This window comes from Musca domestica, unplaced genomic scaffold (genome assembly GCF_030504385.1).
Source record: "Musca domestica strain aabys unplaced genomic scaffold, Musca_domestica.polishedcontigs.V.1.1 1, whole genome shotgun sequence".
Classification (NCBI taxonomy): Eukaryota; Metazoa; Arthropoda; class Insecta; order Diptera; family Muscidae; genus Musca; species Musca domestica.
In genome coordinates, this window is record NW_026712114.1 from 43,304,606 (window position 1) to 43,330,850 (window position 26,245).

General features: G+C 36.6%; 1 protein-coding gene across 5 annotated transcripts in view; it reads right to left on the reverse strand.

Annotated features, from left to right (window-relative positions):
- Positions 1–26,245, reverse strand: part of LOC101900370 (cubilin) — a 402,236-nt gene that overhangs the window by 294,113 nt on the left and 81,878 nt on the right. For all 5 annotated transcript variants that reach the window (XR_009342385.1, XR_009342384.1, XM_059123377.1 and 2 more), the window contains exon 2: positions 25,528–25,992. The gene's annotated coding sequence lies outside the window, so the exon portion shown is untranslated. The remainder of the gene's footprint in view (positions 1–25,527; positions 25,993–26,245) is intronic.

Below are 26,245 nucleotides of genomic sequence, written 5' to 3' on the forward strand. Positions count from 1 at the left end.
CCTTCCTGAATAACGTAAATAAACCGAAATGAAAGTACTAAACTGGGTGCTATACAAAAATGGAAAACCCATAAAGACAATTTTCTGCTATATGAGTAAGCCAAATTTAAAACAATTCCGTGGAAAAATGTAAGATGTATCTTGATTTTCATAGACAGACGAACAAGATTACTACATATTTGGAGGCGTTGCAAACTAAACGATTCAATTAATATATCATCCTTCCTATTTTAGGCGTCAGAGAGCCAAAAATTTAAAATAATCATAGAGTTCATTAAAAATGTAAAATTTTCTTCAAAATCACACAAATGTTTCAAATATTAATGACTCTTACAAAATGCGAACTTCGCTTATTGTAATAATTTCACCAACATTAGATCTGTAGTGGAATTCTGTAACTCATTTTCTGAGTTACCGAAAACATCGGAAAAATTCAAATGCTTATAATTTCGGTAATTAACGAAATTTGTCGGTAAGTTAGCGACAAAATGAAAGTAGTTGCTAAGACCTAGGATGTTCGAAGAGTACAAGTTCCACACAAAGTTTTCTCCCCACCCATAGGTATCCTACTGACGATAGAAGACCTGAGGGTCTCTCAGGGTCTTCTATGTACGATGTAAGAACTCAAGGTCTGTTATGGACGACATAAAATCTAAGGGTATCTCAGAATCTTTTAGACGTTAAAAGACCTTGCGGTCTTCGACAGACGATAGAGGACCTCAGGGTCATTTAAGGACGATAAAAGACATCAGGATCTTCTATGGACGAAAAAAAACCCAGGGTCTTCTATGGTAGATAAAAGTCTTCAAGAACTTTCATGAATGATTGAAAACCCCAGGTTCCAAAGAAGAGGACGAGTCTAAAGGTTTTCTAAAGAAGATAGAGGGCCCTAGGGTCGTCTATATACGATGGAGAACGTCAGGGCCTTCTATAGACTATAGCAGCCCTCAGGCTCTTTTATGGCCAAAAGAAATTTATTTTTGGACGTTCAAAGACCTCATGTTCTTTGTACGTTAGAAATCGTCACCAGAGACAGATAAGTAGATTTAAAATGACTTAAAGCCAGAATTCTTCAATAAATAAAGTTTAAAATAGAGTCAATTTAAACCAGAGCTCGGGCTTGCTCGATTTTACTCGTAAGTGAGTGAGGATGTTCGAAGAGTACGAGTTCCACACAAAGTTTTCTCCCCACCCATATTTTTTTTTTTTTTTTGGTGACTCCTGAATGAGGAGTGACAGTAAAAATGCTGGTAATAAAAAATGTACTCTTAGAGTGAAATCGAGTGGTAAAAATTATTTTCTTTTCTCATTTGTGTGTTCGAGTAGAGAGTGAAACTCGAAGAGCTGATTAAAACAAGCTCAAGAACACAAACAGATTTAATTTCTCTTCTATTTTTAAACAAAAAAAAATCTTCTATTCCACATATTTTTCTTATGATTTTCTATTATCCGGATGTATTTTGTTGCCGTCTTAGTTATTTTCTCATTGAAATATGACAAGGCAACGAAGAAAATATCTCACATGCGAAGAAAACCACAAAGACAGTGGCATGAAATGTGGCAGTAAACCCGAATAAGTTTTTCTTCTCGTCGACGACATAAATCATATATAATGCACTAAAGAAAAACAACAAGCAACAAAAAAAAAACAGAACATGGGAAGAAGAAAGAAAACGACAAAAAAGAAAACAATTTAACCGGATGAAAACAAATGACGGAAATAAAGAGGACGATTGAGAGAGTTTATAATCGCATGTGTTATGAAAGGAAATATTTACAGCCAAACTGGCTGGCTTAAGGAAATGGACAGTTGCCATGGTCTATTTAGGTATGAAATATAAGTTAAATGACAAACAATAGAATGGAGAGAGTGAGCGAGAGAGAGAGATTATAAGGAAAATCTATATTAACAATGAGGAATGTAAGAAAATGCAGTTTTAATAGTATGAAGGCGCACAATGAGTAAGATTTAGGAACTTCTTAAGTCCCTCCCCTTCGTATCACCAAAAATTGAAATAAATAAAATTTTCTTATTTTCCCCAACACGTACTTGCATATTGCTTACTATTCCCAACCCCTACTCTAAAAAAAAAGTAGAAAGCTTGTTAGAATATTTAACAGAAAACAAAAATTCAACTTTGAAGCCATAATGCATGCCCTGCATATTTATGCCAGTTATAAAAGTTTACAAACTTTAAATCCTTTGAGTTTATGTGCGTTTCAATGCAAAAGAAAAAACTTTTTTTTCAAATAGCATTTGACTTGAATTACAAACCAAGATTGGGGGAGGTGAAAACATTTTACTGCACGTTTTGTTGTTGTTGCTGATACAAATATGAATATGTTTTCGGTTAGTTATAGAAAAATATCCCAGCTCCATTTACAAGGATTCTCCCAAAAAACACACACAAAACACAACAATTTAATTTGTTTTTGAAACGATATAAATTGTTTGGGGTATTAAAATACCGCAGAACACATACACACGTACTCGTACATGAAGGCTAGATGGCAAAAGTAACAAACATGAAATCCCATAATTCCCAACAACCAAAACCAATTTACAATGACAAGTAGAATACGACATATGGTGGGGGGGGGAAGTAAAGGAGTAGAATGTGAATTTTTGCATTGGAGTCAGAGATGCAAATTTAAAATGTCTTCTCTAAAGCCAGAAGATATCATAGGTCTTCCATAAATAAAAGGTAACTTCTAGGTCTTTAATAGGTAGGGTCATCTACGGACTTTGGAAGGCCTCAAGGTCTTCTATAAAATTTAGAAGAACTCAGAGTCTCCTATGGGCGAGAGAATTCCTGAGGGTCTCTCAGAAGTTGGAAGACACATACTCTTTTATGGCCGATAGAAGAACCGTCTTGGACGTTCGAAGACCTCTAGGTCTTCCTTGAACGATAGAAGTCGTCATTACAGGCAGAGATGTAAATTTACATTGCCTTATTTAAAGCCAGAAGACATCACAAGTCTTCCATAAGTAAAAGAAACTGCTATGATTCTAACAGGCAATATATCGGTACAAGATAACCTGCGGATTTTGGAAGGAAGACTGGAAGGCCTCAAAGTCTTCTATAGAATTTAGAAGAACTCAGGGTCTCATTTGAGCGAGAGAATTCCTGAGAGTCTCTCAGAAGATGAAAGACTCAGACTCTTTTATGGCCGATAGAAGAACTTTCTGGGACGTTCGAAGACCTCAAGGTCTTCATTGAACGGTAGAAGTCGTCATTAGAGACAGAGATGTGAATTTACAATGGCTTATTTAAAGCCAGTAAAAGAAACTCCTATGATTGTAATGGGCAAAATATCGGTACAAGATCACCTGCGGATTTTGGAAGGCCTCAGGATGTTCAACGGATTAAAGAAGACCCAAGGGTATCCTATACTTGAGGGTCTCTCAGGGCCTTCTATGTACGATGGAAGACCTCAAGGTCTTTTATGTACGACATAAAATGTCAGAATCATTTAAGGACGATAAAAGACCTCAGGATCTTCTATGGACGATTAATGGTAGATAAAAGACTTAAAGATCTTTCATGAATGATTGAAAACACCAGGGTCCAAAGAAGAGGACGATGGAGAGTCTAAAGGTTTTCTATAGACGTTTTCTATAGGACCGTCTATATACGGCCCTCAGGCTCTTTTAGGGCCAAAAGAGAATTTTTTGGGATGTTCGAAGACCTCATGTTTTTCTTTGGACGTTAGAAGTCATCACCAGGGAAAGATATGTAGATTTAAAATAATTTAAAGCCAGAAGACTTCAGTAAATAAAAGCTAACTTCAAGTTTCTAAAATGCCCCAAGATCATCTGAAGATGTTGGAATGCATCAGGGTCTACCAAGGGTTGAAAAGACCTAAGGGTCTCCTATTGACGATAGAAGACCTGAGGGTCTTTCAGGGTCTTCTATGTACAATAAAGACCTAATTATTTTGCAGCGTCTTTTATGAACGATATAAGATCTCAGGTTCTTTTATGGACGTTAGAAGACCTCAAGGTATTTTATGGACATTAGAAGACCTCAAGGTATTCCATGGACGATATATGACTTCAGGACCTTGTAAGGGCGATAGGGTCTTCTATGAACAATAGAGACCTCAGGATTTTTCATGGACAATAGAAGACTTCAGCGTATTTTATTGACGATATAAGATCTCAGGATCTTCTATGGAAGTTAGAAGACCTTAAGGTATTCCATGGACGTAAAAAGATCACAAGGTCTTCTATGGACCTTAAAAGGTCACAAGGTATTCTATGGAAGTCAGGTGTTTTATGGTCGTTATAAAACTAAAAGGTCTTTTACGTTCTATAGGCGATAGAGGACCCCAAGGTCTTCTATAGACGATAGAGGACTTCAGGGCCTTGTAAGCACGATAGAAAAAATCAGGATCTTCTATGGAAGATAAAAGACCTCAAGGTCTTCCATCAATGATCGAAAACCCCAGGTTCCAAAGAAGAGGACGATAGAAAATCTAAGAGTCGTCTATAGACAATGGAGGACAACAGAGTCTTCTTCTATAGACTAAGCGGCCCTCAGGTCTTCTATGGATTATAGAGGATTTCTGGGTCTTCCAAGAACGATAAAAGTTTTCAGGGTATTCTAAGGGCGATAGAAGACTTCAGGGTCTTCTATAGATGATAGAAGACATAAGAAGTCTCTCAATGAATGATTGAAAACATCAGAGCCCTCTATGTACGACTGAAGGCCTCAGGGCCGTCTATGGCAATAGACTTCCTCTGGGTTTTCTATGAACGATAGAATATCTCAGGGCCTTCAATGGATTTTAAAAGACTTCAGGGTCTTCTGTCGACGTTCCACCAATAAATACATCCCAGTATTTAGGATCACCCTAATTCATCCACACACCAATCACTTCATCGGGGTTATGGCAAAAACAAAATCCGAAAGACAATACAAAAAAAAAAGAATCTACTTAACACACGCCCATTGACTATTCCGTTTGATATTGTCATTCGATTGAACACTACCTGTCACTGAAACAGAATGTCATTGCAATTGTTGTTGTCCTTTGACAAAAGTATCACAAGCAGTCATTGACAGAGTCAGGATATTTTTTTTTTAAGTTTTGCTGTTAGTTGTTGCAGTTAAAACAAAAGCAACAACAAAAAATAGACGCTTGTACACCTTGTTTCTGATGCAGGTTCATGGATGATTGGCCTACTCAAATGTAGGCCGTATTGATTTTTTTTTGCCCTGCCCCACCACTTTTGATGTCAGAGGCCATTTGCAAATGGCAATGACAAGACAATACAATACGGATGCGATGAAGCGAAAGTATAAAAATATTAAATCAATCAATTAATACTGACATACTCGTACATGTGTACACACAGGTATTTACATTTCGGGAGGGGCGGGCGAACGTCAGTCGTCATTTGTGACGAGAACACAGATTATGGGAATAATGGTTTGTTTGTTAACCAACGATGTTTGACCTGATTGCAAACGAATGAAAGTGAATGTTGTAAAACATGGAGCTTAATGATTTCCGCTACGTTTTGAATTTGTAATTATTATTAATGGCGTAATTAAAATTTACATTTTTGCAAAATATAATAATTTGTAGCTATACTGTGTGCTGTTTTCGCTGTAGGAATCATCGGACCTTTTTTCTTCGAAGACGTCGCGGGCCAAATGGTTACTCTAAATGGCGAGAGCTACAAAGCAATGATCAACGACTTTTTTGCCGCAACTTGATGAGTTGGTATTGGAAAACTTGTGGTTCCAACATGACTGAACAACGGCACATACAGCAAGTGCAACAATCGAGATGCTATAGGAGGCACTTCCCGGTCGACTAATCTCCCTTTTTGGTGAATTGCACTAGCCAGCAAGATCGTCCGATCGACCGCTGCAGACTTCTTTTTGAGGGTTTCTGAAGTCGCGGGATTATGTCAACAAGCCTCAAACTCTATCTCTAGCTCTTAAAGACAATGTCCGTCAAGAATACGACGACCTATCGCCGCAATTTTACTAAAGTGATGGCAAATGCCATAAAAAGGGCTGCAATGGATGAGATAAGGAGCTGGTTTTGGATATGGGTACAATAATTATACGAGATTTGGTAATGGGGGAATTTAAATAGCTGAATTCCTGAAATTTGATATTAAGGTCATTGTTGTCATTTGAAGTTGAGATTTGGAGGTGGGTTTGAAAATCCGTACTATAATTATCCGAAAAGTATTAAATTGAACTGAAATGTCATGTTGGGTGAACGAAAAGGGCTGAAATTTTATATTGCCATGGTTTTGCAAATGAGTACAAAAACTATACGAAAAGTCTAAATTTACAGTAAATTTACAATGTACACAGCTGGAATCCCGAACAAGTGGGATTTGTGCCTCGTAACTTCGATCTTTACCGTGATACTGGTAGCGTAGCCCGACGTCACGGTAGTGGACGAAAGAAAACTGCAACATCAGCAGAAATGGTTCGATCAAGGATCAAGCGACTTGATAGAAACCCGCGTCGCAGTGGCCAATAAATGGCTTGTGAACTGAACATATCGCAATATTCCATTCGGCAAATATTGAAAATGAGCTCGGGGTAAAGCTATAGAAATTTCAAAAAGTGCAAGAACTTACACCGCAACTGAAAGAAAATAGACTCAAAAGAGCTAAAGAATTGCTTTGCTTGGCCGAAAGTGGTGAACTACCAAATCTGGTTTTCCCCGATAAGAAAACAATCGTTGTCCAGCAGTTTGTAAACAAACAAAACGATCGTGTTTACTTGCCAACGAAGTCAGCTGAAAATATGCACCTTCGGTTGGCCACCAGAACTCAAGCGCCGACCATGATGATGGTGTGGGCCGCCATAACAGCCGATGGTCGCTCTCCGCTCGTATTCATCGACCGTGGCATCAGAATAAATGCCGAATATTATCGGGAAAAAATTCTGGAGGGTGTATTAAAGGCTTGGGCACGAAAACATTTTGGCCGCAGACCGTGCATATTTCAACAGGACTCAGTACCATCGCCCTCAGAGCGCGCCACCCAAGACTGGTTACAAAATGAGGTTTCTGGCTTCATTTCCAGGGCACAATGCTCACCAAAAATCTCCGGATACCAACCCGTTGGACTATTGTGTCTGGAGTATTTTGGAAAGCATGGTTGGTACTAAAAAATACCAAAGTGTTGATCACCTCAAGCTAGCGCTTCGCCGGGAATGGACCAAAATACCGCTAAGCAACATTCGGGCAGCGTGTGATGGTTTCTTTGGCCGTTTGAAGGCCATAATTCGTGCCATAGTTGATTACTTGAAACAAATCTAAACTCATTCTAAAATTTGATGTTATTTCCGACATTTTTTGCTTTCATTCAATGAAATTAAAAAAACCATTAAAGAAAGTCTTAAAGTCGGGCGGGGCCGACTTTATGATACCCTACACCACTTTGCCGAAGCATTTGTATTTTTTAAATTCGGACTTGTTTTGCCCATTTGGTGTACAATTAAATTAAAATCGGATTAAAATATATATGGGAGCTACATCAAAATCGGAACCAATCTCGATAAAATTTGGCAAACGTATATCTGAGCTGTATTTGATATATTTTCCTTAATATCGTTTTTACGGAGTGCATATTAAGGCTGCGGGTAACAAATACGGCAAATCGGATGAACAGTATATATGGGAGCTATAGCTATATTTGAACCGATCTTCACCAAATTTGACATACTAGCTTCTAGACTCAATTCGGTCGTAAGTGCAAAATGTCATCCAGTTTTGGCAAATATTAGATGATTGGTGCACAATCAAAGGTAAATCGGACGAAGTTATATATGGAAGCTATATCCAAATCTGAACCGATCTCGATAAAATTTAGCAAATGTATTTCTGACCTGTATTTGATATATTTTCCCAAATATTGTTGTTACAGAGTGCATATTACGGCAGCGGAGGATAAAAATAACAAATCGGATGAACAATATATATGTGAGCTATAGCTATATCTGAACCGATTTCGATTAAATTTGGCATACTTATTTCTAGGCCTAATTTGGTTGTATGTGCAAAATTCCATACTATTCGGGCTTATATTACACGTTTGGTGCACAATAATAGGCAAATCGAACGAAGATATATATAGGAGCTATATCTAAATTTTGACCGATTATCTCCAATTTCAATAGGGTTCGTCCTTGGGCCAAACAAATGATTTGTGCAAAATTTCATCTAGATCGGGCAACAAATGCGACCTGTACTTTGTTTACAAAAATACATGGACAGACGGACGGACGGACATTCATAAATCGACTCAGAATGTGATTCTTTGCAGATCATCAAAAGGAACTATGGATCTATCTCGTTTCCTTTTGCCTGTTACAAACAAATGCACAAAGACATAATCCCCTGACCACCTTGCGGTGTAGGGTATAAAAAATGTAAAAATTATAGCGTTTGACTTTCTGGCACCCTGTATATCATTCGGTAGCTCGTATTTCAAATACATTTAAACCGATTTTCCAATCATGTTTTTCATAAATCTGCTTTTGAGTAATTGAGTTACTCAAATGTGAATTCAGTTAGTGTCATTATTAACTCACATTGTCATATGTTTCCATAAAAAGCAGACTCATATCTGCATATTGAACATTTGCATAAATAAGTATATTCTCATATAATGTTCTCATATTTCAATTCTGCAGTATCCTTTTGAATGCTGATGCATTCGTTTCTTATTTTTTGTGGCTCACACTCCACACAATAAGACACAATAAGACTTTTGACAGTGTATTGGTGTGTGTTTCGATTTCGTTCCATTCCGTTGCGTGTGTGTGTGTGTGTGTAGCCAAAGTCTAAGGTTATTTGGTTAAGTGCCAACGTTGTCTTGTCACACGGGTCACAGCCAATGCGATAACGTGAACATATGCCAGGCAGCCAGCAGACATATGAATGCATTCAGAAAAATCCCATCCAGGAAATATATAGATATATAAGAGCTGTGTATTTCTGCTCGAGGTAATAAATATAAAAGTGTGAGCCATGCCTCAAAAAAAATATATAAAACAATATGTGGGTGGGCAATCAATGTGCGTGAGCGTGTCTTGACGATGGAGTGAAAAAAACACTTGTGCTAAATGTTAAATAAAGTGAAATAATTTATTTGCAACACCTTGAGACATTTGCAAGACTTGCAGTGATTTTCAACTTCCAGTCACCCTCCTCCAACTATGTTTTCCTTCCATTCCGTTTGTTCTCAATTCGCACACACACACACACACACAGAGAGAGAAAGAAAAATATCCTTTTTTCCTGCCACGTTCTACTTTTGCTGCAATTGATTTAAAGTGAAATGCAACAGCAACAACAAAATTGTTTACGGATGCCCTCGTGCATTTATTGTTCCTTCTTTACTAACCAAGAAGAAGAAGAAGAAGCAAAGACAAAAGAAGAACAAGAGCAACGTTGACAAAGGTGAATACCAATTTAAGCTTTGTTTGTGTGATTTTCTGGTAGGCTTTTGTGTCTTTCCATGTCCATCACTTCTAGGCCGGCGAACGAACGTGACAAAGAGAATTGAATATAACGAATTGTAAGGGACCAATACAATGGGTTGGCCGTATTGAAATTATAGGTAATTCAAACACCGACGTGAGGGTATTTCAGAAAGAAATAGCTGAAAGGAGGATCTCCTGTGACATGACCACGTACTATTTTGATAACATACAGCTCATTTGAGAGATTATATAATAGAAAGAAGCAGTCGTCAAACAAAGTCAAACACCAACATTTTTATTTTTTTTTAATTTTATAGAAAGCAAAAAATGTCGGAAATAGCATCAAATTTTAGAATAAGTTTAGATTTATTCGAATTGGTCACCTTTGGCACGAATTATGGCCTTCAAACCGCCAATGAAACCATCACACGCTGCCCGAATGTTGCTCTGCGTTATTTTGGCACATTCCCGGTGAAGCGCTTGCTTGAGGTAATCGACACTTTGGTATTTGTTAGTGACAACCTTGCTTTCCAAAATACTCCAGACACAACGGATTGGTATCCGGAGATTTTGGTGGAGATTTGGTGCGCTGGAAATGAAGAGAGGAACCTCATTTTGTAACCATTCTCGGGAGGCGTGTGCTGAGTGCAATGTTGCTGAGTCCTATTGGAATGACCAAGGTCTGCAGACAAAATGTTTGCATGCCCAATGCTTTAATAAACCCTCCAGAATATTTTTGCGATAATATTCGGCATTTATTCTGATGCCACGGTCAATTAATGCGAGCGGAGAGCGACCATCGGCTGTTATGGCGGCCCACACCATCACCATGGTCGGCGTTGAGTTCTGGTGGCGAACCGAAGGTTCACATTTGGCAGGTAAACACGATCACTTTGTTTGTTTACAAACTTCTGGACAACGAATGTTTTCTCATCGGAGAAAACCAAATTCGGCAGTTCATCACTTTCGGCCAAGCGAAGCAACTTTTTAGCTCTTTGGAGTCTATTTTCTTTCTGTTGCGGTGTAAGTTCTTGAATTTTTTGGAATTTCAATGGCTTTACCCCGAGCTCATTTTTCAATATTTGCCGAATGGAATATTGCGATATGTTCAGATCACGAGCCATTTTTCGGCCACTGTGACGCGGGTTTCGATCACGTCGCTTCTTTACTTTTCGAACCATTTCTGCTGATGTTACTGTTATCTTCCGTCCACTTCCTTGACGTCGGGCTACGCTACCAGTATCACGGTAACGAGCGATGTTACAAGACAAAAAAGATTTATTCCCATTTAAATGCTGGAATGCTCTAAAGATAGTTACTTGTGGTTTTCCAGCCAAATCTAAAGAAATCACACTATCACGCTTGAATTCCATCACGAATAACTTTTGTTCTGGAAAATTCTCACCAAAATGCTTTTGTAAGCTCGTAAAGAATATAATGAGCTGTCACTGGAATGATTTTAACAGCTGTCGGACGAGTGGCTTAGAAATGACAACAGTCTGAAATTGGTTGCAGTTTTTTTCATCTCATCCTGTATAGTGGAGCTCTATCTAAATCCGAACCGATTTCTGTATAATTTTGCAAATCTATTTTTGTTCCAAATTCCGTTATGCATTCCAAATTTGGAGACTATCTCTGTAATCGATTAAAAATATGTGCATGTAAAATCAGAATTTTTATAACCTACACCACAAGGTGGTCAGGTTATAATATGTCTTTGTGCATTTGTTTGTAACAGGCAAAAGGAAACGAGATAGACCCATAGTTCCTTTTGATGATCTGCATAGAATCACATTCTGAGTCGATTTATGCATGTCCGTCCGTCCGTCTGTCCGTCCATCTGTCCATGTATTTTTGTAAACAAAGTACAGGTCGCATTTATTTCTCGATCCAAATGAAATTTTGCACAGATCATTTGTTTGACCCAAGGGCGAACCCTATTGAAACTGGAGATAATCGGTAAAAATTTTGATATAGCTCCCATATACTTTCAAATTAGGCCTAAAAATATGTATGCAAAATTTGATCGAAATCGGTTCACATATAGCTATAGTTCCCATATATATTGTTCATCCGATTTGTTATTTTTGTCCACCGCCGCCGTAATATGCACTCCGTAACAACGATATTCAGGGAAATATATCAAATACAGCTCAGAAATATATTTGCCAAATTTTATCGAGATCGGTTCGGATTTGGATATAGCTCCCATATATATTTTTATCCGATTTCAAATTAATTGTGCACCAAATGGGCAATACAATTCCGAATTTAAAAGATACAAATGCTTCGGCATATTTAGTCCTTCGAACTTTATATTATAATTATAATCATAGCGTGTTTGATTGAATTCTTCCATAAAAGCTTTGAATTGTTATGTGGAGCTCTACTAAATTAGCAAAGTGGTGTAGGGTATCATAAAGTCGGCCCTGCCCGACTTTAAGACTTTCTTTACTGGTTTGGAGGTACCTTAGATTCTAATGCTCTATCTCCAGTTCCAAGTGGAATTTCAAAAATTTATATAGCCTATGTTACTTTCAGACGATGTTGCAGTATACTTCTAAATTTTCAGGAATTCAGCGGTTTTCAAGTCCATAAACATTTTCCTCTTTTATGGATATAGATTAAAAGGTTCTCTGTAATCTGAGGTCAAATGTTTAACGAAATCCGGAGCTCTATCTAAATCTGAACCAATTTCTGTATAATTTGGCAAGTCTATTTTTGTTCCAAATTCCGTTATGCATTCCAAATTTGGAGACTTTCTCTGTAATCGATTAAAAAATATGTGCATGTAAAATCAGAATTTTTTGGAGGTACCTTAGATTCTAATGCTCTATCTCCAGTTCCAAGTAGAATTTCAAAAAAATAATATAGCCTGTGTTACTTTCAGACGATGTTGCAGTATACTTCTAAATTTTCAGGAACATCTGTTCAGCGGTTTTCAAGTTCATAAATTACAAACCAACATTTTCCCTGTTTCCTATTTATGGATATAGATTAAAAGGTCCCCTGTAATCTGAGGTCAAATGTTTCACGAAATCCGCTTTTTACGAAATTACGAAAATAACAACTAGGCCCTTTGCCCTTTGATATCATTTTTTTTCATTTTCCCTTTTCATTTAATTTGCACAGTCTGTTATTTATTTATTTATTTTTTTTTTTTTTTTTGAAATTAGTTCAATACGTTTCTATGTTTTTTTTTTTTTTTTTGGTTTGGAAACATGTCCATCGATTTGTTGTTTGTTCAGAGACAAATTTACTAAACAAACATTATTTGTATTTGTTTCAACTAAATTAAATAAATAAATTGCAAATGCAAATTAATGCATCTATCCATCCATCCGTCCGTTCGCATTGATGTCAAATTCCCTATCCGTGATGTTGACAAGAGTTTTTTTTTTTTTGCGCAATTTCTGCTAATCCTTTAACAATTGAAACTTCCCATGAGAATTGAAAAAAATTGTCGAAACATCATTGAGCTGGCTGTTCGCGCTGATTATTTTATAAAACAAAAATCAAATATTTAAAAAGGATTAGTGACGAATGGGAAAATTTACATATTTGTTGTCGTTTTTCTGTTCTGTTTTGGCCAACAATGGGAATATCAATCAATTTAAATTTATTTTAGTTTAGTTTATTGACTTGAAATTGAAATGCCAATTCATTTTGGTTGATAAATTGAGTTTGATGAAAACCAATATATATGGAAAATGTATGAAAGAATTATGTTATGTTATGTATGAGGAATTTTTGCGACCTACCCTAGAAAAGAATTATATATATAGGTCTACAATATCATATATTTCCTATATAACGATTCCTCCCGATATTTGGTATTTTGTTATTTTAACCACATTTTCAAAGGAATTGTCTTAAAATCCACACAAGGGTTTATTTCTAAGTACTTTACCCCTTAGAAGAGAATTGTCTAAATAGGTCCACGTTATAGTATGGCACCTATGTAACGCTACTCCAAATATTCGGTAATTTCATGATTTTTGCGACATTCGGAACCTTTAGTACAATCCATGACACAAATTACTTATGCAGGTCCACGTCTTCGTATAGCCCCCATATAACGGTTTTTATTTGACCAGAATTTTCGACGGATTTTTTTTTTAATTTTTCAAATTTCTTCCAAATGGTGGTGGGTATGAAAAGTTGAATCCTTCTGGTACCTCCCCTTCAAAAGTTTCACATTTTGATTAACAATTATTTACATAAAATTGGAAGTACTTGATTTTCTTTAAATTTTGAACATCCCAATATATTTATCAGTATTCGATGAAGTGAAACACTTCGTTCGGGAACTATATCTGGTACGCACATTTCAAAAATTATCACATACATATCTCATAGCTTATTGTAATATTATCTCAGACTTAGGTCAAATGCGAAATGGACAATAGTGCCCCACTCCTTCGGTACCTCCCCTACAAACGGTCAACATTTTTCATCATAATACATATCAGAATATATTTTATTGAAGGGATATAGGCTATTATTATTATACTTCTTAACTTGTTTTTGCCCAAAATGCAAAAACTTGACTTGTAGTTAAACATGACGGTTTAAACACAGCACGCATTACAATGGACTTATTGAGAGACGAGTTCAGTGAACATTCGGGACCGGTCAATTGATCGCCTTAATCGTGCCATTTAACGCCATTAGACTATTTTTTGTGGGGATTTATAAAAGCCCTGTCTATTCAGACGAGCCAAAAACAATTGACGCATTGAAAGACAACTCTGAAGCATTCATTCCAAAATACTCGCCGACATGTATGAAAGAGTATGCCAAAATTGGACTGACTGACCACTTGCGCAGTCCCGGTCAAAATTTGCATTAAATTAAATGAAAATTAAATTATAGGATCCGTACTATCAATTCGAAAAAAGATTTTTAATATTTGTAATTCTTTTTTATAATTTTACTATAGTCCTTAAAAATTCGCCCCTTTTTTAAAATTAATTTCAGTCCCTTCAAAAATCAATGCCCAATTTCCAAAACACCTGGTTGTATGAGCTACATTAAACACAAAAGAAATATTCATCATACGCCACCCCGAACTCCATTCAATTCGTGTAAAGCAAAAATCATGCCCACGAATCGCATTGTTCGCTTACATTCATTTTAATGCAAAACCGTTGTTTGAGTGTGTGTGTGTGTGTGTGTGCATGTTAGTGTCTGTAAGCGAGTTTGTGTGTTCTACCATCTTTTGTAATAACCTCTAATTAAAGTTTAATTAAAAACAACCACATGACCTAGTTTAGAAATAGAGAAGAAAAAACAAAACGAACAACAAAACCAGATTTAAAAGAAGTACAACCAACAACTTTTACAACTCCAAACAAAAGATTTGCTCTCAAAAACAGAAAAAAAAACACCACTCGCAAACACTCTCATGTCCACACACACATACGCATGGCTAAGCATGCATACATATGTATTCACACATGTGTATGACCTGAAAACTAATACCTGAAATGTCAACTGCCCTTTTAGGGGAGGAGGTGAAGAGGGAATGCTGTAGTTCCGCCACATACTCACACACACACATGCACATGAGGTGAATTCCAGTAGCCGCTATTTTGTGCCATGGATAATTTTTTGTAGAATACAATGTTCGACATACAGTTGTGTTTTTTTTTTTTTTTTTTCTTCTTCTTTTAACTGGCCCATCATTCTGGCTGCCGTCGTCCTTGCACCAGGAATTGTGAATTGTGCGACAAATGTGTCTGACATCATCACCATCATCATCATCGTCGACATAATGCACCAGGCACCACCACCATTTATGCGGCGATATCATCAAAACGTCAAAAAGGAAAAATGAATTTATCAATCGAGGCCATCAAATATGGGGAAAATTGAAAGCAAGAAAGAGAAATTAATGAAACAAATGGTGGAAAAAAAAACCATGGCGATATAATTGACAGTATCACAACTGAAATCTATTGCAATTGGGAGAGAAGAAATGTTCACAGATGATGAGAAGATACCCATAAATTGGACATATATAACTATTTAAGTCAAAGTGCTATGACTTCTAGAGCGATATAACAAAGAAAATTAATCGCTGCTTAAGTTTAGGACAAGTAGGAATGTCTCCAACGATTTTGTAGAGAGCTGAATTCTTACTCTACGGTACATAACATCTACTTAAGAAACTAAATATTTCATTTCTAGTTAAGTGAGGGTTTTGATTATAGCGCTTAGAGATATACATAAGTTTTATTTCGGTTGAAGGATGACGGTGAGAATTTAAAAGAAAAAAGTTTTTCGTGATAGAATTCAAGCGTAATAGTGTGATTTCTTTATATTTGGCTGGAAAACCACAAGTAGCTATAGTTGGAGCACTCATTGGCAAGTAAACACTATCATTTTGTTTGTTTACAAACTGCTGGACAACGAATGTTTTCTTATCGGAGAAAACCAAATTCGGCAGTTAACCACTTTCGGCCAAGCGAAGCAAGTCTTTAGCTCTTTTGAGTCTATTTTCTTTCTGTTGCGGTGTAAGTTCTTGCACTTTTTGGAATTTCAATGCCTTTACCCCGAGCTCATTTTTCACCATTTGCCGAAAGGATTGTTGCCATATGTTCAGCTTCTATACATTTCGAACCATTTCTGCTGATGGTGCTGTTTTCTTCCGTCCACTTTCTTGACGTCGGGCTACGCTACCAGTATAACGGTAACGAGCGATGGTACGAGACACAAAAGATTTATTCAAATTTAAATGCTGGATAAATCTTTTGTGTCTCGTACCATCGCTCGTTACCGTGATACTGGTAGCGTAGCCCGACGTCAAGGAAGTGGACGGAAGAAAACAGCACCTTCAGCAGAAATGGTTCGAAATGTAAAGAAGCTAAACATATGGCAATATTCCTTTCGGCAAATATTGAAAAATGAGCTCGGGATAAAGCCATTGAAATTCCAAAAAGTGCAAGAATTACACCGCAACAGACAGAAAATAGACTCACAAGAGCTAAAGAGTTGCTTCGCTTGGTCGAAAGTGGTGAACTGCCGAATTTGATTTTCTCCGATAAGAAAGCATTCGTTGTCCAGCAGTTTGTAAACAAACAAAATGATCGTGTTTACTTGCCAATGAGGTCAGCTGAAAATGTGCACCTTCGGTTGGGCACCAGAACTCAAGCGCCGGCCATGGTGATGGTGTGGACCGCCATAACAGCCGATGGTCGCTCTCCGCTCGTATTAATTGACCGTGGCATCAGAATAAGTGGCGAATATTATATATTGTGGAGGGTGCATTAAAGCCGTGGCCACGCAAACATTTTGGCAGTAGGCACTGGACATTCCATCAGGACTCAGCATCATCGCACTCAGCACGCGCCACCCAAGAACGTTACAAAATGAGGTTCCTAGCTTCATTTCCAGCTCACAATGGCCACCAAAATCTCCAGATACCAATTCGTTGGACTATTGTGTCCGGAGTATTTTGGAAAGCAAGGTTGGCACTTAAAAATACCAAAATGTCGATCACCTCAAGCAAGTGCTTCGCCGGGAATGGGCCAAACTTAGGCGAACGAAAATTGTTATTGGGGCCCCTGTTGATGGTAATGAAATTCGATATAGACGTCAGTTTTGTCATCTGAGGTTGAGAGTTTGGTTGGATAGAATCGGAATCCTGAAGTTTGATATTGAGGTCTTTATTGATATCTGGAATTGAGATATAGAGGTACTAATTTTGGATCACTGATGGTATTGGGTGAAAAGATGGATATACAATTCTGAAATTTGATATAAGGATTACTGATGGTGTCTGCGATTAAGATTTGGAAAGCGTCCAACATCTATTGAAAACTAAGTACTAAATGGTACGAAATTCGTATGGGTAAAGGAATAGAGCTGCAATACTGAAATTTTATAAAGATGACACTGTTGGTATCTGAGGTTGAGAGTTTGCAGGGGGTTTCGGAAGTGTGTTCTATAATTATACGAAAAGTACTAAATGGTAACTCATCGAAATAATAATTTTTATATATTCTTGATCGGCGTAAAATTTTACGATTTAGCCATGTCGGTCGGTCTGTCTGGCTGTTGTAATCACGCTAGAGTCAAAACGAATAAAGAAAGGAAGCTAAAATTTTGCACAGATCAGTCTTTTGTCTGCAGGCAGGTCAAGTCTACGATATCATATAGCCTCCATATAACGGTACCCCCGTTATTCGGTATTTTGATGATTGTAGCCATATTTTTTTTAATGAAATTGATTGAAAATGAAATCCACACAAGAAGTTCCTTCTGAGTACTTTACCCCCTGGAAGAGTATTGTCTGTATAGGTCCACGATATCGTATATCCCCCACATAATGTTACCCACCTATATTCGGTATTTTTCATGATTTTAGCTACATTATTCAATGGAATTATCTGAAAATCCAAACAAGAAGTTATTTCTAAGCACTTGACTCCATGGAAGAGAATTGTCTATATAGGTCCATGATATCGTATAGCCGCCATTAAACGGTACCCTCCGATATTCGGGACTTCTATGATTTTAGGTATAATATTCACCGAAATTGTTTGAAATTTCGTATTTGAAGTTCGTAATAGGTTCTACAGCCTGCGACAAAAAATTGTCTATGCCAAAGTCCAAGTCTTCATATAGGCCCCATATATCGGTACATCCTGATATTCGGCATTTTGATGATTTTAGCGTCATTATTCACCGAAATTATTTCAAATTACGTATTTTGAGTTCGTTATAGGAACTACAGCCTGTGACAGAAAATTGTCTTTGCAGGTTCGGATCTTCGTATAGGCCCCATATATCAATACCTCCCTATATTCGGCATTTTGACGATTTTAGATACAATACTCACCGAAATTGTGTGAGATGTCGTATTTGAAGATCGTAATGGATGCTACAGCCTGTGACAGAAAATTGTCTACGCTGGTCCAGGTCTTCGCACAGCTCCGATATAACGGTACCTTCCTATATACGATATTTTGATTATTTTAGCTACATTATTCACCGGATATATTTTTCAAGTTTCGTATTTGAATATTGTAATGGCTTATGACAAACAATGCCCATGTAGGTCCACGTCGTATAGACCCCAATATAACGGCTATGTTCGATATTTTTAAGATCTTAACAGAATTTCTAAAGGATCTTATTTTTTGAAAATTTCCAAATTCGTTCCAAATGGTGGAGGGTACTCAAGGTTCGGCCCGGCCGAACTTGCAGCTTTTTTTACTTGTTTTAATATTGGTTACTGGTGATTTCAATATAATTCATTGTTTTTTAGCTTACTGGTAATGCAAAGGGTATGTATTTGTAATTATATGAAAGATTTTGGTAATGCAGAGGGTATGTAGTTCTCATAAGTAAATGGAGATTCAACATTTTGTATTAATTCTAAATTATTCTTCACCTTCTTTTCAGATTTTTAAACCCTGCATGATACAACGTTTTAAAATGTTAACATAAAATCCTGCACTATTTTGTTGCAATTTTTCAAAACTTTCAACTTCAACTTTTCACACACCTTAAACAATTCATCCACAATAAAGTATCCTTGAGAACAAGATATCAACGAAACTAATTTTCTCCAAACTTCAGTATCAATATTTGGCTAGAAGAAGAAGAAAACCAAGAATAAGCAACATCAACCATAATCAAATTATTCTTTTTCGTCAAGGCGGGTTTTTGTTTGCCATAGTTTCTTCCTGCACTTCTTCTTTTTCGATATTTTCACATTAGCTATGTGTGGTCGTCTCCATATCCAAAGAATACACTTTGGTTTAAATATCTACGGGTTATTTGCCAAAAACTTTTTCCACTACAGCATTGCTAATGAACATTATGAACATGTGTGGTATGCATGAAGGTATGTTGATAGCAATTCCCTGTGCAAAGCCTAAGCTTTTCATTCTGTACTGTCTTGCAGTGCACTCATCGATGCATGGTTTTGCAGAGGCTGCACTCATGCTGGCTGGCTGGTTGGATGTATGTTTGTTCGCTTGATTTGCTGGCTAATACATTCTGCCACCGCCGCCTGAATATAGTGACATACATTATTGATTGCATCACATTTCGAGTTCATTTTTTTGGCAATCTCCATCCATGCATGTCCCTGGATATCTGGTTGTGTGTGCTTTCCGGGCAACTACACGGTTCCGGCATGTGTTTAACTCTTTGGGGATATCTTTCGAAACTTTTTAATGTTTCTCCATTGAATAATAAATAATTTGTGTAGTATGTATTGCAATTATTACCCAAGGTGGTGGCATGAGAGAATTTAAAAATTGCATCCATATTGAAAAACCAGTAAAGAAAGTCCTAAAGTCGGGCGGAGCCGATTTTATGATACCCTACACCACTTTGCTAATTTAGTTGAGCTCCACTTAATAATTAAAAGTTTTTATGGGAGAATTCAATCATACACGCTATGATTATAATTATAATTTAAAATTCAAAGGACTAAATATGCCAAAGCATTTGTATCTTTTAAATTCGGACTTGTATTTGGTGCAAAATTAATTTGAAATCAGATAAAGATATATATGGGAACTATATCCAAATCTGAACCGATCTCGATAAATTTTGGCAAAGATATTTTTGAGCTGTATTTGATATATTTCCCTGAGTATCGTTATTACGGAGTGCATATTACAGTTGTGGGTAACAAAAGTAACAAATCGGATGAATAATATATATGGAAGCTATAGCTATATCTGAACCGATTTCGATCAAATTTGGCATACTTATTTTCAGGCCTAATTTGGTTGTATGTGCAAAATTCCATACTATTCGGGCTGATATTACACGTTTGGTACACAATAAAAGGCAAATCGGACGAAGATATATATTGGAACTATATCTAAATTTTTACCGATTATCTCCAATTTCAATAGGGTTCGTCCTTGGGCCAAACAAATGTTGTTTAAAAAGTTTCATATCAATCGGATAATAAATGCGACCTGCATTTTGTTCACAAGAATACATGGACAGACGGACGGACAGACGGACTGACATGCATAAATCAACTCAGAAAGTGATTCTATGCAGATCATCAAAAGGAACTGTGGGTCTATCTCGTTTCCTTTTCCCTGTTACAAACAAATGCACAAGGACATAATACCCTGACCACCTTGTGGTGTAGGGTCATCCGACTTGCTCAATCAACCGCCTATGAACGCCTGGATACAATGTTACGTCTCTTGCCGCGTCCTTAAGTTTTTCTTGGGCGAAGTCAAATACGCATTCTATGGCTTCTTCCGTCTTTAATGTACTCATTATTTTCATAATTGTACCCATCATTTCGAGAAGAGTGGCAGCCTCTTGCTTTACATTCATCATTGGCGACCATTTCACCGATTCGTCCTCCTGGGAATATGCCTCACCCCTTCTGTCTGAAGACCTCGGTGTGCGCCGCCACCACAGTCCTCTTTGCTAAAGTCTCTTTCTGACTCAGAATCCTTGTATTCGGCTTATAAATTTCCTCTGTATGGGAACAATTCCAGCTGTAGTTTTAGCTCGGTAATTTTCCACTCTTGAAGACCAATTTTAGCCTGACAGAATTTCCTCGATGTTAAGGCAAATTCTTCAACATTTATCCTCTACCGATCCGGCTCGAAGGACCAATATAAACCGGGATCAATAATTAAAAGACACAAAGTCCTTTCCGTGCATATGCACCATGCTACCATAAACCTTAGGGGGAGGTCATAAACACGTATAGCTATCTCACATGTGGCAAGCAAACATGCTGCACTTGCTTATCAGTCTGAGTAAAGATTACATGCCATAATCTAACGCCACCATAACACATGTAGCAATTCAAAATTCTGCATTATTTATTTCTAACTCGAAGGTCTGCTCACCACACTTTCTTATCTTATTTAATGTGGACTGTATTAAGAAGATCCCTGTTTAACAAATCCGCTAGGTAGCCCCGCTATTCTCTTTTATTATAAAAACATGTTCACTTATCCGTGAACAAGGATCTCTGTAAGTGTGTAATCTTGAGATTTGGAGGGGTTTTTCGAAATACGTACTAAAAAGTACTTCATGGTACTATGGTATTTGGCATTTGGGTAAGGGATTAAGTTGAAAGTCTAAATTTGGCATTAGAATCGACTTTTGTTCGGTTTGTTTCATACAGGGCGGGGGATTTTTAAATACGTACTAACAAGTACGAAAACTTCAAAATAGCATTAAGTATGGTATTTGGGGAAGGAATAAAGCCGGAAATCTAACAATTAAAGTGAGAGCCATTGATGTTGTGTAGGATAGACAAACTAAAGGGTTTTTCGAAGTGTTTTTTTTTTTTGGAGATTGGTTTCGAAAATGTGTACTACAATCGTACGAAAAGTATTAAATATTACAAAATTGGGAATTGGATGAAGGGGTAAAACTGAAATCTTAAAATTTGATATTGAAGTCTTTGTTGGTATCTGGAATTGAGATATAGAGGTGGCATCGCCCATGCGTATAATTAGTAATAAATTGTACTACATTTATTATTGGTATTATATTACAATTGTTTGAAAAGTGCTAAGTGATAATAATTTGGGTATTGGGTGAAGGGAAAGATCTGGACTCCCGAAATTGACTATTGAGGTCCCTGTTGGTATCTAGGATTGAGATATGTAGGTGGTTTTCGAAACATGTACCATAATTATACAAAAAGTACTATATTTGGTACTGGGAGAAGAAATAGAGCTGAAATTTGGTACATATATCACTGTTGGTGTCGGTTTTTGAGATTTGGAGGTGGGTTTGGAAATTCGACCTATATTTGTACGAAAAGTAGTAAAAGTACTAACTCTGGTATTGGTATTAAGTAAATGTATTCATCTGAAATCCTGAAATTTGATTTTAAGGTCATTGTTGGTACCTGCGATTCAGATATGATGGTGGCTTATCAAATTCGTGCTATAATTGTTCGAAAACTACTAACTACTGGATCACTGTTGGTGTCTAGGATGGAGAGATGTACTCGATTGTTTTGGAATTGTGTACTAAACGTTATTAAATTCGGAATTGGGTGAAGGGATAGAGCTGAAAATTCTAAAATTTGATATTGAGGTCACTGTTTCTTTCTGGGGTTTACATATGGAGACGTTGAAATAGTTTTGGACTGAAAAATTGGATGTAGTTGCATTTTGCAGTCGTTTTACTAAAGGGTAATTATTTTTTTCCGAAAAAGGTAAATGTTGAAAAATGAATAAAACTTTAAAAGTCTGACAAAAAGGAGAAGTCAAAAGTCGGGCGGGGCCGACTATATAATAGCCTACACCACTGTGCATATTCAGTAGAGATCCCGTAACAAAAGAATTTATTTCAAGTAGATCATACCACCTATCAACATTTGCCTTTAGAGCAGTTATAGTTTGCTATAGAGTGCATGATATCACTTGGAGAAGGGTTATATTAAAACAAGTTAAAAAGTATCAGTCGGTATTGCCGACAGATATATACCCTCAGCCTATGTTCGATTAAATACTCGAAATATATATGACTAGTTTTATAATTATTCAAACGTTTGACCCTCTATGGAGCCGATTCCGAAGGAATGGGCCAATATTATCCATTACGTATCAGACTCAAAAATATGATATAAATATTCCAACGTTCCTAGTATGGATTATATCGACTCACCCCTTACTTTATGTGAGATATGTAATAATTTTTAGAAAATGTTAAAATGTGCGTGATGTGCCATATAGAGTCTACCGAAATATTCCATTTTTATACTTCATCTGATATAAATAAAAAATATTGAGCGAAATATGGGGCAAAATTACAAGAAAAGATATCTATGTCAAATTTTATGCGAAATCATAAATTCCGATAAATTTTATATTCATAGCAGGCTTCTTATTGAGAGAAATATTTGAGCAAGTAGTAAAGAATTGCTAAATTGTTTCGAAAGTTATGACAGATAAAATTATTGCAAATTGTGACCCTTTGTGGGTGAGGTACCAGAAGGGGTTCGCAGATATATATAGAAACTTCACAACAGATTTTGTGTTAGCAAAAATATTTGTGTGTGTGAAATTTGAAAAGAGTTGGATGCTTATTTAGCTTTATTTGTGTGTTTTGTTTTTCAAAATCTTGAACACTATGTATAGGGGAGGTACCAGAAGAAATAGTTCGATCTATACCACCTTTATAACAGATCTTATGTTGATGAAAACATTAAGATGTGCCAAGTCTAAATGGAATCGGATTTTAATTTGGCGTTTTATGAACTTCATGGGTATTCAAAATTTCGACACTTTGTGTGGGAGGTACTAGAAGGAGTGAACCGATACATTCCATGTTAACACCAGATTTTGGGTTTATAAAAATATTGGAATGTGTGAAATTTGAAGATGTTTGGACTCTTACATCATATTTTATAAAAGTTGTAATTATTTAAAATTTTTGACCCTTTGTGGGGGAGGTCCCTGATGGAGTAGACCGACATTGTCCATTTTCGCACCTTACCTAGCACTGATGAAAATACTACCATTTGCAAAGTTCGAGCAAAATCGGATTATCGTTTCTCTTTGTGTGCAAAAAATATTTTTTTTTTTTAAATATCGACCTTTTGTGGGAGAGATACCAGAAGGAGTGGACCGATACATTCCATTTGCGCACCAGACCTTGGGCTAATAAAATTATTGCGATGTGTGTAATTTGAAGACAATCAGACTCTTACATCACATTTTGTAAGAGTTGTAATTATTCAAAATTTTGACCCTTTGTGGGGGAGGTCCCTGATGGAGTGGACCGATATTGTCCATTTTCGCACCTGACTTAGAACTGATGAAAATATTAGGATTCGCAAAGTTCGAAGAAAATCGGATTATCCTTTCTCTTTCTGTGCAACAAATTATTTTCTTTGAAAATTTTGACATTTTGTGTGGGAGGTACCAGAAGGAGTGGACCGATATTGCCCATCTCCGAACTCGATCTAAGTTTGACAAAAATATGGCGATGTACCAAGTTTGGGTCAAATCAGATACTCCCTTCGAGAGTTATCGTGCGCACCAGCCAGCCAGACAGGCAGACAGACAGACGGACGGACATCGGTAGATCGACTCCAAATGTTCTGAAACGGATTTGGTCCAAAGAGACCTTGGGTCTAAAGCCGTTATTTCGACTAGGCACGTTTTGACCGTATCAAATGATATATACCCTCTGTAGCCATATGGCTGAGGGTATAAAAATATATATCGGAGCCGGGTTGCAGAAAATGGAAACGTACGTCCCGAAATTCACTACATTTGGGCTGATATTAGCCATTTTTTTCACAATGAACTTGAAATCGGATTAAGGATATATATGAAAGCTACATCCTAATCTTACTGTTCTTGATAAAATTTGGCAAAGGTATTTCCGATCTTTATAAGATAACTGGTGCCATATATCATTGTTGTCGAATGCATATTACGAATGTGAGTGACTAAAACCCCAAACCGGATGAAAAATATATATGGGAGCTAAAGCAATATCTGAACCAATTTTCTCCAAATTTGATTAACTTAGAAATTGGTTCCAAATTTGATTAACTAGACTGAATTCGGTGGATTGTACCGAAATACAGGTCATTTAGACTTATACGGGCCATTTCGTGCACAATTAACCCGAAATCGGTTCAAGATATGCATGGGACGTATATTTTTGGATTTTTGACCCTTTTATTTGTCTTCCGCTTCTGTAATTATTGTTTTTATATTAACATGCTTATGTCATAAGCTGTTACTATATTTAGACACAAACCATTTGCTCAAAATGCATTTTGTCTAGTCTTTACCATTTTAGGTCTTTGCTTAATATACCCTTCCTTTCATAGAAAAACATCGTAATTTATATTAATTTTCTATATAAACCTTCATTCGTTTTACAGTGATTAATAATGGGGGATTTTCAGTCCAAGTTGCCGTTAACGAATTAGTATTACCAGATAACTTTCATATACCTTTTTTAAGTACCATGTCATTTGTCAAAGTTGCATTTGCTATCAGATATTAAATATTTAAAATTCTCAACAAAAATTCACTTAGTTAAGAATAGAAAAAAAATTGTGACTGCTACTTACTTAGTAGGTGTTGTTGGAGCTGTTGGCAATGATAGTTTCGCTGATTTTCTTGTTGCCTCGGATGCTGGTAGTGTTGATGCTGTTGACGACGATGATGATATTGTTGCTGTTGAAATTGTAGTTGTTGTTGCAGTTGCCCTTGTTGCACATTAGCCATGTTTTATTAATGTTTTACATGATTAGTGTCTGCAGTTTTTTCTCCACTCTTACAAACAAACTGACAGCGAACGTATACCAAAAGAGGAAGATTAGAGAAAGCACTATTTCCACACTTATTCTTTTTCTTTGCGTTTCTTCCTTGGCTTTTCTTAACTCTATTTCGTTCGTACAGTTATAATTACTTTTTGTTTTTTTGTTACCCGGCATCAATTTATCAGCTTCCCATGAGAAAAATTGAAAGGTCCTCAGAAGCGAATTATAAATGTATAATCCTTGTTATTTTGTTGTTCGGTTGAAATGTTGGAGCTGAAATGAAAAGGAAGAAAAATAAATGAAACAACTGTGGCAATTATTTTTTGCTTTTCGTTGCAAATAAGAAAATCATTAAAATGTAAAAAGTAATTTATTCATTACAAGTGAAGTTGACATTCGATAGAATTATGAAGTGTTGTTGGCTAATGAAGACAAGGCAGATAAGTATCGGAAGCGATGTAAGTGGGGAAAAAAGAGTACGAGTATGCAACGTCCCTGATAGTCACTAGGTAGTGTTAGGTTAGGT